Below are 15,538 nucleotides of genomic sequence, written 5' to 3' on the forward strand. Positions count from 1 at the left end.
TGTTCATTCCTGTTATTTTTTGGTGGTGATGTGTGTGTACTTCTCTTCTTTGGGGTTTACTGCTGTGGCTCTATCTATTGCCTGTGTTTTAGAGGGTATATCTGACTTCCTTAGGTTGGAATTTTCCTTCTAGTGCTTTCTGTAGGGCTGGGTTTGTGGATAAGTATTGTTTAAATCTGGCTTTGTCATGGAATGTCTTGTTCACTCCATCTATGATGACTGAAAGTTTTGCTGGGTATATTAGTCTAGGCTGACATCCATGGTCTCTTAGTGTCTGTATTACATCTGTCCAGATCCTTCTGGCTTTCAAAGTCTCCATTGAGAAATCGGGTGTTATTCTGATGGGTTTGCCTTTATATGTCACTTGGCCTTTTTCCTTTGCTGCTCTTAATATTCTTTCTTTATTCTGTATGTTTAGTTGTTTAATTATTATGTGGCGAGGGGACTTTTTTTTTGGGTTCTAGTCTGTTTGGTGTTCTATAGTCTTCTTGTATCTTCATAGGCATTTCCTTCTTTAAGTTGGGAAAGTTTTCTTCTATGATCTTGTTGAATATATTTTCTGTGCCCTTGAGTTGGTATTCTTCTCTTTCTTCTACCCCTGTTATTCGTAGGTTTGGGATTTTCATGGTATTCCAAATTTCTTGGATATTTTGGTTCATGACTGTATTACTGTTCATGACTGTTCTACTGTATCTTCAACGCTAGAGATCCTTTCTTCCATCTCTTGCATTCTGTTGATTATACTTGCATCTGAAGTTCCCAATCGTTTACTCAGATTTTCTATTTCCAGCATTCCCTCTGTTTGTGTCTTCTTCATTTTTTCTATTTCGCTTTTCAGGTCTTGGAGTGTTTCCTTCATTTGTTTCATTGATTTTTTCTTGATTTTCTTTCAGTACTTTATTGTTCTCTTCCAGGACTTTATTGATTTCTTCTAATTTGTTTGCCCTTTCCTCTAGTTGTTTACAGAGTTCTTCCCATTTTTTTGTCTTTTCCTCTACACAAGCCTCTAGCTTCTTCATGATGTCATTCATAAGGCTGTTTTCTTCTGCTTCTTCCAATTTCTGATATTCAGGTCTAGGTGTTGGAGGAGGGCTAGGGCCTGGTGATGGTGTATTGCTATTCATTTTGTTGTATGTGTTTCTGCCTTGACGTCTGCCCATCTCCTTGTGGTTCGTTCTTGGCCTTATCCGCACACTTGGTTCAGACAGAGCTGACAGATTCAGGAAGTCTCTCTCTCTTGTCCAGATGGGAGCTCTCTTGTCCAAATTGGAAGTCCAGGGCAGGATGGGAGCTCTTGTCCAGAAGGGAAGTCCGGGGCAGGATGGGAGCTGTGCTCCAGAAGGGAAGTCCGGGGCAAGATGGGAGCTGGGGGCTGGCCTCTAAGTCTCAGGAAGAGGCTGGGGGCTCCAGCAGCTGGGTGTGGGGGCAGGGTGTGGAGATTGCAGGGTCTGCCAGGGGTCTTGGAGAAGGTGATCCTTCCAAGTGGGGCTAGATGGGAACCTGCCTGGTGGCCAGAACCTGGGGCCAAGTTGGGCAGGTCTTCCCCGGAGTGGCTGGTGCCCAGGGATGGGGTCCAGGCCCAGCTAGGGCACTCACCTGTGCTCCAAAAGGGAAGTCCAGGGCAGGATCCCCTACCCTATTCTTATACACAAGCCTTTTTGAAAGCCCTCTTACTTTAGGCATGAAGATTCTTCTTTGTAATGCTCCTTCCATTTGCAGAAATAGCAAGAAACTATTCAGATTTCCTTTCATACTTAGCTAAAATACTTCTATAGTAATTCTCCTTTCCCAAGCCTCTGTCCATGCACCCACAAACATTTCACTGATATTTTTCTGATGAAATGCTGAACACCCAGAGCTTCATCTATCTCCTTTAAATTCTGTAGTGGCAAAGGGGAATAGATTTCATTGTTTGTAAAAGAAACTTCATTTTGCTACTCATTTGAACTCATGATAATTGAAACATAAGTCCAGGACTCAATGGAAACTTAGGTTGTCAGGCATACTTTCCTTGTTCCCACTTTCATTTTTTGGTACTATTAAATAGTAACTGTAACTGCTCATCAAGAGTAGCAATTTTTTATCAAACTATATCATACAGTTCACATAAATTCTTAAACATGAAAAATACTTTATATTCAAGAGTTCTTTACTTACTCTAAAATATGCATAGGGAAATTAGCAACTGAGACATGAAGCAGTGAGTTTCTGCTCTCTTATCCATGGGGTCAGAAGTACACTATAGGCTGTAAGTTCAGACAATGCCTTATATGCACTTCCAACAATTATAAGAGCTTTGAGTAATCATATCCTCTGTACATCTAGGCTGAGATTTTCTCTGGATTGTAGTATATTGTAGGAAGATTGTCTGATTACAACACTACAGCCATTGTAGATTATATATTGTGGAGCTAAAATGGAGTGAAGACAGTTAAGATGCAAGAAAGCTTCTCTACTCCAGTTTTCCATATAAATCTTAAGGCTGTCTGCATCTGTAAAACACTTTGAAGAAGATGAAGGCACCACCAGAAGCAGATGAAGCAGCTGAGTTTCATACTTCTGTTTCCCTGGGGGTTTTTGCTATGGTCTGTATCACTGTGCCAGGCCAGCTGCTACTATGTTGACAGTAATAAGTTGCAACATCTTCAGGTTCCACATTGTTGATGCTGAGGGTGAAATCTGTCCCTGACCCACTGCCACTGAACCTGGAGGGGACCCCAGAGACAGACTGGGAAGCAAAGTTGATAAGAAGCCTTGGAGCCTCATTTGGTTTTTGCTGATACCAGTGTAAGCTTGTGCTAATACCCTGGCTGGCCTTGCAGGTCATGGTGACTCTTTCTCCTGGAGTCACAGACAAAGTGACTGGAGACTGAGTCACTACAGTGTCACCTCTGGAGGCTGAAAACATAGGAGAAATATTAATCAGAACACACATTGCATTTAAAAGTCACTTCTAAACTACTTTTAAAAAAGATAAGATTATTTTTGTATCAATATCTTTCAACAGGAAGTCAAATTCCATGTGATCCTGTGCTTCCTAATGAAGTAAAAAATTCTGTATGTAATTAACATCTGGACTTTTTGCCATGTCTAAAATCTCGTACCTGAAACCCAGAAGAACAGAAGTCCAAGGACCTGAGATGTGGACATCATCTTCTAGCTTTCCCTGTGTTTATGTGTGTCATGGCACAGCCCAGAGAAAGACCTTCTTATAATATTCTAAGAGGCAGGAACATTAGAAGGAAGAAGCACTTATGCAAATGATACTGACTTCATGTATGTCCCAATAAAGAACTGCTCAGCAGAGCAAGCTCTTTTGCCTCTGGGGAGCCTACCTCCCCCTTCTGGCTACCTGATGAGATGTTGAGATTTGAAAGAGACTTGTGCATGTATCTCACATACATGGATGCAAAATTAGCACAGTCTAAGAAAGTGTCTGGGATATATTCAATAGTTTGAAATTAAGAGCATCTCTTAACCATCCTCTTGGTTCAGGGTTATGTTGTTTTCTTTGATGTTTCTTACAATATGGGCTGAATCCCATTTCACTATCTAAACATTCCATGAAGCATCACAACATATAATACTAAAGAGATATCATATTAAGGAGACATCATGGACAAGAAAATAGAAAGTGTGGATGTCATAGGAAGATGTATTTCTCCAGAGGTTGGAATGAAAACCTTATTGAAGTTCATAATATGCCACAGTTGAGAACAATGTCAAAAGTCAGGATATCAACATATTTGTTTAGCACTGTCCAGATAAACTCTGAATATTGCTTCTTGTGTGTTTTACCACCAAGAGTGATACACAGTTATGGGAAAACATTTATGGAATGTTCAAATAAATAGCTTACCTAGTACATGATTTTTCATGGTACATAAAAGGCAGCAATTCTGATGCAGTTTAAATCAGAAGAAAAAATTTCACCAGGTCCTGTTGAAGAAAGGAGTATTCCTTTCATTTGGGCTATGTAAGCAAGCCATAGCATATTTTCTTATGTACAATCAATGTCTAAGCTTTTTCAAAGTCCTCAATATCCACAAAACAGACTATCAAGATTCTAGAGGAAGAAAATAGGAGGAAACGAGAGCCCTGGTTCAGTGTTGTGGGAGTGTAATAACTATAGAAACCACTGTGAAAATTTCCCAGAAAGCTACAAATACCACATGACCTACCTATGACTTTCGTGCGGGTGTACCTAAAGGCCTTTATAGCCTATGACAGATATAAATGCACATCCATGCATTTTGGTGGTCTATTCACAATAGCCAGGAAATGGAATCAACTTAGATGTTCAAAAGATAAATGGATAAATATAATGTTGTCCATTTGTGCAATGGAATTTTGTTTAGCTATTGAGAAACATGAAATTATGAAACTTTTGAGAAAATGGATGGAACTGGGAAAATTATATTAACTGAATCACTCCAGTCCTAGAATGATAAGTGACACATTACTCCCTCATATGTAAATCATACCATCAAATTTTTCCATTTCTCTGTTTAACTTTGACTACACCTACATATAAAGAGATAGAAAGGGATCTTCAGATAGGGGAGGTCTTTGGGAGGGCACATTATACCACACATGCAATAGGAAATTAAAATGGAGGGATACTTTGAGAAGAAATGTTTGTTGTTGGTGTGAGAGTCTGAGAAAGAGGTGTGGAGGGAGGAGGGAATTGTTGGAGGAGGGAATAAGGGGGTCAGTTGAGGGAAAGCCTGTGGGCACTGGAGGAGGGAAGAGAGGGGAGTCTGTGGTTGGTATGTCAAATGAATAAAAAAATTCTTTTTTTGTAATATTTTTATTTAATTTTTTTTCTTTCCTTTTACATACCAACCCCTGTTCCCCCCCTCCTTCCCCTTCTCCAGCTCCCCAACCCACCTCCTCCCAAACCACCTCCACCTCCTCCTTATAGAGGGTAAGACTTCCCTTGGGTAGTCAACACAAGCTGGTATACCAAGTTAGGACTGGACTTAGCCCCTCCCCCTTGTATCAAGGCTCAGTAAGGCATTGCACCATAGGGAATGGGCTCTAAAAAGCCAGTTTGTGTACCTAGAATAAATCCTGGTCCCATTTTCAGGAAACCCACAAATACATTAACCACACAGCTTTTACCCACATTCAGAGGGTCTAGTGTGGTCCAATGTAGGCTACTCAGCTGTCAGTCCAGAGTCCATCAGATCCCACTAGCTTGAGTCAGCTATCTCTGTGGTTTTTTCCTTCATAATCCTGACCCCCACCATTCCTTCTATAATCTTCCCTCTCTCTCTTCATTGGAACTCCAAGATCTTGGCCAAGTGCTCGGCTATGAGTCTTTTCATCTGTTTCCATCAGTCACTGGATGTAGGTTCTATGATGACAATTAAGGTAGACACCAATACAAATTAAATGGGCTGAGAAAGAATAAAAAAACTTCTTAATAAAAAAAATTAAAAAGATATTTTACTATCCAGAGAAGGAAAATAAATTAGACTAGTAAATCATACTTGATGAACATATTTAGGACAATGAGTCATTCGTTATAATGGAATATCTGATGACTAGCATTATGCAGGCATTCAATACAAGGAACCAAAGTGTTATCACCATACTTTTCATTAACTATCAGTACACAAGATAGTAATGTAAAACAAATTAAACAGAATATCAGGGTTTAAGCTGACACCAAAAAGCATCAAAATACAGTCATTCATGGGTAAACTAAAGTATCACAGATAATGCCTCATTTTGTAGTTAGAAGTTTTCCTGTGTCCTGCCCAGTCCTGCAGCTGCTCAGACCCAATTGAACACACAGAGGCTTATATGGCTTAATAACTGCACAGCCTATGGCAGGCCTCTTACTAACTAGCTCATCTATCTTAAATTAACCCATTTCTATTAATCCATGTTCTGCCATGTGTTCTGTGGCTTACCAGTCAGCTGACATGTTGTTCCTTGGGTGGCAGGCTAGCATCACCTCAGCTCTGCCTTTCTTCTTCCTCTTTCTCTCCTTTCCTGCCTGCCTCTAAACTGCCTTGTCATAGGCCAAACCAGCTTATTTATTAACCAATGGGAACAACATATATTCACAGCATACAGAAAGACATCCCCTGCAAGCACTTCTCCTTTTCGATCTCATCAAAAAGGAAGGTTTTAGCTTTAATGTAGTAAAACTATTTATAGCAAACAGGTATCAAGCAAGAATTTTAGTTACAATATCTAGTATGTTTATTATTAAAGAAAATATTTTATCATCTATTCTATAGTTGTGAGTCTAAAGCTTCATTTCTAATTTATCTTTTATGATAACAAAGGAGAATTATAACTATAACTATTTAGTCTTCAACTACATCAAAGACCCCAGAAGGATATAATATTACCTAAGTAAACAAGAAGAGCATTCTAAGCAACTTCCAAACATCTAGAATGACAGAGACAGCTGGCTGCCTCAATAGTCACTATTTAGTCTTCAACTACATCAAAGACCCCAGAAAGATATAATATTACCTAAGTAAACAAGAAGAGCAATCTAAGCAACTTCCAAAAATCTAGAATGACAGAGACAGCTGGCTGCCTCAATAGTTACCCAAAGATCCTCTGTGATATTGAGGCATCCATCTTCAGCCTATAGGTCTAGAGTCTCTCAGTCACGTTTCCCTGTGTCCTGTAGAATGTCTGGCAGTCTCCTCTGTGAAGCAGAAACCTGAAAGACTATCTTGCCCTGCTTTGGCAAAGTTCAATGGTAATTTCTCCATGGGTCCTGCACATCTAGTCATTATAACATTTTGTCAAGCAGTCTAGGCAAGAACAGTTTTTTGCCCAAATGGCTAACTTTTGCCATAAGGAAAGCAAACTCCATATGGAGTGTCTTCAATGCTCATCTTCCTCTTTGAAGCAAATCAGTGCCGCCCTGAGCAGATGTGTCTCACTGTTCAGAAAGTCTTCTGTAGGTCTTTGGAGTGTTTGACGATTGCCTACCTAATTGAAATATATCTATGTATACGTAGAAAACTTAACTAAAATGACTATAAGCTTAATTATTCTAGATGATTATTAATCTGTATTTCTTAATTATATATTGCAATTATGAACTGTACAAATATAATACCTTAAACAAGAGTAGAAAATATATGCACAGTGTAACAAAATTAACTTTAAATTTGTAATAAACTAAAATCAATACCAATGTAAAACATTCAAAGAAGTTGTTGCTCTTTAAAAGTAGATTAAATAATCTATCCTTTTATCCTATAATACCTATATCCCCTTTTCTTCTTTAGAAGAACATTGCATTTTAATCAAACTACTTTAAATAAAAATAAACATTTATAAACAATATTTTGGGAATTTGGGCATAGTTTTTCATATCACTTCCTACTGATCAGGGGCACTGGCACACTTATGGGGATCCTGAGAAAATTTGAGATAATGTTCAAGTCCTGGAAGACTGGTTATAATTTAGGTTGATAAATACCATCATGTAGCATGAACCTTAAAAGTTCTTAATAAAATCAAACCCGGGGCCAGTTTTTGGGGTGAAGTGCTGGATGGTCAGAGAGACAGAACAAGCCACAGCTAATCTCACCTGGCCAACTTCTCAGCTGGTCTTGTTTCCTCAGACTGGAAGCCTCTGTGTTCATGTCATTGAGCCGAGCTCCTCATTTTGGTCAAAGGTATGCTTATACCGCTCTACCTTCATCTCTGGATCATCTTCAGGGGCGTACACGTTCTGCAGGTAGCTGTTTCCTGCTGGATCATTCATTATAAAGTGGGCTTTCATCTTGCCCTCGATGATCTGTTCCAACTTCTGGCTAAACTCCTGCAGTTTCTCCGACTGGTTAGGGTTCAAGCTGTCACCCAGTGTGAACGGGTTCTTGGTTACCAATTCTCAGATGTCTTTCAGAAGCCCCTCGAGAGTGGTGAACTTGCCCCCAAGGACAGCCATTCCCAGTTCAAACTCCTGCTCTGGGATTTCCACACTACACGTCTCAGACTTGAGAAGGTCTCTGGTCATGTCTGAGGGATCTGTGATGTGGAGGGTGATCTTGGTACCCAAAGGCTCTACTGATCCTCCAGACTTCACCTCATTAGTCCGATGCCCACAATTCTCACAGTTAGTGGCCATGATGATAACCTCTTTAAAGTGGGGGATTTGGACTAGCTTCATGTTGGTCTGAGCTGGGTCGTTGCACTCTGGCCAGTTGGTGTTGGACTGGAGCACTTCATTTCTGAGGTCTTCCTCTTATGACTTCTCTTCTGGTGCTTCTGCTTGGAGACCCAGCAACTCAGCCTGCTGTGGCATCCAGATGTAGTGTGTAATCACCAAGGCATCATCTTTCTGGGGAGCATGTGGGTTTTCTACAAAGCTGTTTCCCGAGGATCAGAGTGAACGGGGAAGCCACTTGCATCATCTGTATATCTGTTAAAGTTCAGGAGGTCTTGCTTGATTAAATCTGATCCATGTTAACCTAGAATGTGAATCTATAGCCTCTTGCTTCCTGTGGGGAAAAAAAAGCAGAGCCTGCTTTCCAAAGCAACATAACCTTAAATCCAAGTTTTAAAATCAAGACACCTTTAATACATATATATTAATTTATATATATATATATATATATATATATATATATATAAATTAGCAGCCTTTACAATCAAATATCTTTCTGCATATATATATATATATACACATATATATTTAAATTAGCAGCCTTTACAATTAAATATCTTTCTGCAGTTAAAAATCCCAAAGACAACATAATCCAGATTCTCTTGTGTAATATCCATCTTTATGTAGCTTATTATATTTTTATATATTATTTTATTTTTAAGGCTTTTATTTTTATGACTATCTATATCCTTTCTCTTTTCTCTCTCAAGCCTATGTACCTTTTTACACACAATGTAAACTGTTTACAGTTTTATTCCATCTGAATTTGTCTTTTGTGTATCTATAATCCTCTGATCATTGCAAACTGCAGCATGACTAAGGATGAAGCTGCAGCCCTGGCTACTGACTAAACCCACCTCAGCTTCACCACATGGTGGAGGTACTCAGGAGAGTCACACTTACCCTGCCAACTCTGGTGTCCATGGTGCCACCAGGAAGCATGCAGCTGGTACATAAACCCTTTATTTTTATTTATTTATTTTTTTGTCTGTAATAGCAATAGCTACATCTACCACACAGTGCGATGTGCAGCTTGGAGACACCTCTGTGTATTATGGCAGGAATCTGCCATGCTGTGCTCAAGCCCACATGCCTCAAACCCACCATGGCCAGGGGACACATCACTGTACTGGGCCTGCCATAAGCAACATGAACTAGGAAGGTGCTTTTAGCTACATTTATAATCTCTTCTTAAGCTCTCTCAGGTTTTAGGTGGAAACTCTTGCCACCACATCTGGGCCCCATTTGTAGTCAGAAGTTTTTCTGGGTCCTGCCCATCCTGCAGCTGCTCTGACCCAAGTAAACACACAGAGGCTTATATAACTTAATAACTATATAGCCAATGGCAAGCCTCTTTCTAGCTAACTTGTATATCTTAAATTAAACCATTTTAATTAATCCATACTTTTCCATGTGTTCTGTGGCATACTGGTCTGCTGGTATGTTGTTCCTTGGGAGGCAGGCTGGCGGCACCTCAGCTCTGCCTTTCTTCTTCCTCTCAATCTCCTTTCCCACATGCCTCTAAGCTGCCTTGCAATAGGCCAAAGCAGCTGATTTATTAACCAATGGGAACAACATATATTCACGGCATACAGAAAGACATCCCCCAGCATCATTTTTTTTCCTTTAATGAAAATAGATTTTCCCCATAAAACATATCCTGATTATGGTTCCCCCTCATCTGCTCCTCTCAGCCCTTCAACACCTTCCCTTCCATCTGGATCCACTCCCTTTCAGTCTCTTATTAGAAAAGGAACAGGCTTCTTTCTATAATAATATAATATAGTATAATATAATAATATAAAAACCTATTAACACTCCAGAATTGGACAAAAGAGATAGAAAACATGCTGCTATAAGGCCAGCTTTCAGCAGCTCAGGAACTGAAAAGAAGGTGTGAAATCAGGATTGATCACACAACTGACTTTTTTATTGGAAAGAATAAGATTAATTCTCTGAGGCCAGAGAAGAAGGGGAACACACACACACACACACACACAAACACACACACCTTCAACACGTCAAGGTCTCTTTTATGTTTTCCCTTACCTCTTTCCTATTGTTTCCCTTGTATCTCTTTCCTTATGTAAACTTTTTTTGGAGACATAAGGCTTTATTTGACATACATGTCAGTTCATCCTTGACAGAACTCAAGGCAGGAACTGAAGCAGGGCAGGGACTTGGAAGCATGAACTGAAGAAGAGGCAATGAAGGAATGCTGCTTACTGGCTTGTGCCCCATGGCTTGCTCTGTCTGCTTTCCTGAATAACCCAAGACCACCAGGCAGAGGTGGCCCCACCCACAATAATCTGGATTCTCTCACATCAATCACTAAGCAAGAAATTGTGCCCACAGACTTTGCTGTAGGCCAGTTTACTTTTTTAGACTCTGTCTTCTCCCTCTGCTGCTGTGATATATTCAGAGTGTAGTGAGACATTCCCTTCCTACATTCCATCTTAAAAATGGTTTTAAAAAAAAGTTGTTGTTGTTGCTTGGTTCAATCCTGAAAGTTCATGATTCACTTCCCATCACAAACATTAAAGAGCAACTGGTTTTTCTCTGCAACTTTTAGATGCCAGTGACAGAGGAGTGGCAGGACTCTATTGTCCTCTGAATATTTTGTCCTTTCATTTAACTGAGCAGAGTTGTACCATTTTCATGTTCATAGAGTACCTGTTTTCCTATATTCATGGAATATGTCTTCTCTCAAAGACATATTGAGCATAAAATATAGGACAAATAAAAAATACAATAAAATGTTTTCTATGTCTTTTTCCAATCCATACATTTCACTAAGACAGAATTATTTAGTCTTGATAACTGTTAGGCCCTCAAGCCTTAGTAAGGTGAGTCTATGTAAATTATAGCTTCTCAATCAATGTCTATTTGTATGCTTCATGAATAATTTACCAACAATAAAACAGGAACTTGATTATATTTTGTCATTTGACCAATGAAGTAGTAGTGTGAGACCTATAGGCATAAAGTGGATTCTAATATCAAGATAAGTTTCTTTGTGTGAAGGGCAAAATCAGACAATGACACCAAAGATTGCTCATTACTTGGGTGATACAACTGGTAGTTTAGAAATATAACACTGATGTCCATGCCTTCCCAAGAAGTAATAAAAATAGATGGTCTCCACATTGCAGATCATGAGTGTAAAGATTCTTAGAAAACTGCCACTGAGATATGTGCAACCTTGTTCGATAGATTTCCTGTGATGATGCATAATAAACAATGGCCTCCAAATTGGGATAACATGTATGGTCCAACAAATGAGGTAACTAGTCCATCTAAGTGAGTTTCTGAGAAGTCACTTACAGAGTATTGGAAGAGTTGCCTTCCTCCTATTCAGAGACTTGGCACAGTTTTCATGCTAAGCTCCTCTTTTGCATAGTTTTAGCTCTATATGAAAATTAAAGCAAACCTGTGTTTATGTCACCACCTATGTCAAAGCAGCAGAAGTGCCTGCAGGGTGACATAACAGACCTGAGCAAAGTCATATATTCATGTGGACTCAGTCCCGGTTCACATCAGCGGTGCTACTGACTTTGTAACCTGCTATCACTCTGGGAAAACTCTTGGAAAAATGGCTTGATATGGTACATTCTGGCATGCATAACAATTTAGTTTTGGCCTGACACATGATGGAGTTTGAGGTATGATCTTAATTAGTCTTATTAAATAAAATCCCAGAGTCAGATATTAGAGTAAAAGCTGAAAGATCAGAGGAACAGAGCAATTGCCACAAACTTCTTACCTCTATGAATCCTCAGACTGAATGGGGCTGAGATCCAGTCTTCACCTGTCTTATATTCCTGTCTCCACACCCTAATGCTGGGATTAAAGGCACACACCACTACCACCTGTTTCTGTTTCTTTCTTTTTTTTTTCTTTTTTTTATGGTTCCTTTTATTTTATTTTATTTTATTTTATTTTATGTTATTTTATTTTATTTTATTATTTTGCAGTACAATTCAGTTCTACATATCAGCCATGGATTCCCTTGTTCTCCCCCCTCCCGCCCCCATTACCTTCCCCCCAGCCCACACCCAATTCCCACCTCCTCCAGCACAAAGCCTACCCCTCGGACTAAGATCAACCTGGTAGACTCAGTCCAGGCAAGTCCAGTCCCCTCCTCCCAGGCCGAGCCAAGTGAACCTGCATAAGCCTGAGGTTTCAAACATCCAACTCATGCAATGAGCACAGGACCAGGTCCCAATGCCTGGATGCCTCCCAAACAGATCAAGCCAATCAACTGTCTCACCTATTCAGAGGGCCTGATCCAGTTGGGGACCCCTCAGCCATTGGTTCATAGTTCATGTGTTTCCATTCATTTGGCTATTTGTCCCTGCGCTTTATCCAACCTTGGTCTCAACAATTCTCGCATATATAAACCCTCCTCATTCTCGCTAATTGGACTCCGAGAGATCCACCCAGGGCCTAGCCATGGATCTCTGCATCCAGATCCCTCAGTCATTGGATGGGGTTTCTAGCACGACAATTAGGGTGTTTGGCCATCCCATCACCAGAATAGGTAAGTTCAGGCTGTCTCTCGACCATTGCCAGCAGTCTATTGTGGGGGTATCTTTGTGGATTGCTGTGGACCTCTCTAGCATTGTGCTTCTTCCTATTCTCATGTGGTCTTCATTTATTTTGGTCTCCTATTCCTTGTTCTCGCTCTCTGTTCTTGATCCAGCTGGGATATCTCACTCCCCCAAGCAATCTTTCTCTCGACCCTCACCCTTCATTTCCATTCATGTCCAGGCTGTTCATGAAGATCTCTTCGATTTCTCCATCATTGGGTGATCCCCGTGTCTTTCTTGGGGTACTATTTTCCAGGTAGCCTCCCTGGTGATGTGAGTAGCAGTCCAGTCATCCTTGTTCCACATCTAGTATCCTCCTATGAGTGAGTACATACCATGTTTGTCTTTCTAAGTCTGGGTTACCTCACTCAGGATGATTTTTTCTAGATCCATCCATTTGCCTGCAAACCTCATGATGTCATTGTTTTTCTCTGCTGAGTAGTATTCCATTGTGTATATGTACCACATTTTCTTTATGCATTCATCAGTTGAAGGACAACTAGGTTGTTTCCAGGTTCTGGCTATTACAAACAATGCTGATATGAACATAGCTGAGCAAGTGCTCTTGTGGTATGATTGAGCATTTCTTGGGTATATGCCCAAGAGTGGTATAGCTGGATCTTGGGGGAGATGGATTCCCAATTTTCTAAGAAAGCACCATATTGATTTCCAAAGTGGTTGTATAAGCTTGCATTCCCACTAGCAGTGGAGGAGAGTTCCCCTAGCTCCACATCCTCTCCAGCACAAGGTGTCTTCAGTGTTTTTGGTCCTAGCCATTCTGACAGGCGTAAGGTGGTATCTCAGAGTTATTTTGATTTGCATTTCCCTGATAATTAGGGATGTTGAGCAATTCCTTCAATATCTTTCAGCCATTTGAGTTTCCTCTATTGAGAATTCTCTGTTTAGTTCTATAGCCTATTTCTTAATTGGACTGTTGGGCATTTTGATGTCTAATTTCTTGAGTTCCTTATATATTCTGGATATTAGTCCTCTGTCAAATGTGGGGTTGGTGAAGACTTTTTCCCATTCTGTAGGCTGTCACTTTGCCTTGTTGACCATATCCTTTGCTCTACAAAAGCTTCTCAGTTTCAAGAGGTCCCATTGATTGATTGTTTCTCTCAGTGTCTGTGCTACTGGTGTTCTATTTAGGAAGTGATCTCCTATGCCAATGCGTTCAAGACTATTTCCTACTTTCTCTTCTAGCAGGTTCAGAGTAGCTGGATTTATGTTCAGGTCCTTGATCTACTTGGACTTAAGTTTTGTGCATGGTTATAGAAATGGATCTATATTTGCAGCCTTCTACATGTTGATATCCAGTTACGCCAGCACCATTTGTTGAAGATGCTTTCTTTATTCCATTGTATGGTTTTGGCTTCTTTGTCAAAAATTATGTGTTCATAGGTGTGCAGATTAATGTCAGGGTCTTCAATTTGATTTCATTGGTCCACATGTCAGTTTTTGTGCCAGTACCAAGCTTTTTTTATTGCTGTAGCTCCATAGTAGAGCTTGAAGTCAGGGATCGTGATGCCTCCAGATGTTGTTTTATTGTACAGGATTCTTTTGGCTATCCTGGGTTTTTTGTTTTTCCATATGAAGTTGAGTATTATTCTTTCCAGGTCTGTGAAGAATTGTGTTGGTATTTTGATGGGGATTGCATTGAATCTGTAGATTGCTTTTGGTAAAATTGCCATTTTTACTATGTTAGTCCTGCCTATCCATGAGCATGGGAGATCTTTCCATTTTCTGACATCTTCAATTTCTTTTTTCAGGGACTTAAAGTTCTTGTCATATAGGTCCTTAACTTGCTTTGTTAGTGTTACCCCAAGGTATTTTATGTCATTTGTGGCTATTGTAAAGGGTGATGTATCTCTGATTTCCTTCTCTGCTTCTTTGTCCATTGTATATAGGAGGGCTACTGATTTTTTTGAGTTGATCTTGTATCCTGCTATGTTGCTGAAGGTGTTTATAAGCTGTATAAGTTCCTTGGTGGAATTTTTGGGGTTTCTCAAGTATACTATCATGTCATCTGCAAATAGGGAAAGCTTGACTTCTTCCTTTCCAATTCGTATCCCCTTAATCTCCTTATGTTGTCTTATTGCTCTGGCTAGAACTTCAAGTACTATATTGAATAAGTATGGGGAGAGCAGACAGCCTTGCCTCATTCCTGATTTTAGTGGAATTGCTTTGAGTTTCTCTCCATTTAATTTGATGTTGGCTGTTGGCTTGCTGTAAATTGCCTTTATTATGTTTAGGTATGTTCCCTGTATTCCTGATTGCTCCAAGACCTTTATCATGAAAGGGTGTTGGATTTTGTCAAATGCCTTTTCAGCATCTAGTGAGATGATCATGTGGTTTATTTCTTTGAGTTTGTTTATATGGTGTATTACATTGACAGACTTTTGTATGTTGAACCATCCTTGCATCCCTGGAATGAATCCTACTTGATCATGGTGGATAATTGTTTTGATGTGTTCTTGGAGTCTGTTTGCCAGTATTTTATTGAGTATTTTTGCATCAATGTTCATGAGGGAGATCGGTCTGTAGTTCTCTTTCTTTGTTGTATCCTTGTTTGGTTTAGGAATCATAGAAGGAGTTTGGTAATGTTCCTTCTGTTTCTATTGTGTGGAACAATTTACAGAGTATTGGTATTAACTCTTCTTTGAAGATCTGGTAGAATTCTGCACTAAAACCATCTGGTCCTTGGCTTTTTTTGGTTGGGAGACTTTTAATGACTGTTTCTATTTCCTTAGGGGTTATTGGACTATTTAAATAGTTTATTTGGTCTTGATTTAACTTA

General features: G+C 39.7%; 1 pseudogene; it reads right to left on the minus strand.

Annotated features, from left to right (window-relative positions):
* Nucleotides 1–4,428: 4,428 nt before the first annotated feature.
* LOC131906389 (zinc finger protein ZPR1-like) lies at nt 4,429–8,399 on the minus strand (annotated as a pseudogene).
* Nucleotides 8,400–15,538: the final 7,139 nt, after the last annotated feature.

This window comes from Peromyscus eremicus, chromosome 3, assembly GCF_949786415.1.
Source record: "Peromyscus eremicus chromosome 3, PerEre_H2_v1, whole genome shotgun sequence".
Lineage (NCBI taxonomy): Eukaryota > Metazoa > Chordata > Mammalia > Rodentia > Cricetidae > Peromyscus > Peromyscus eremicus.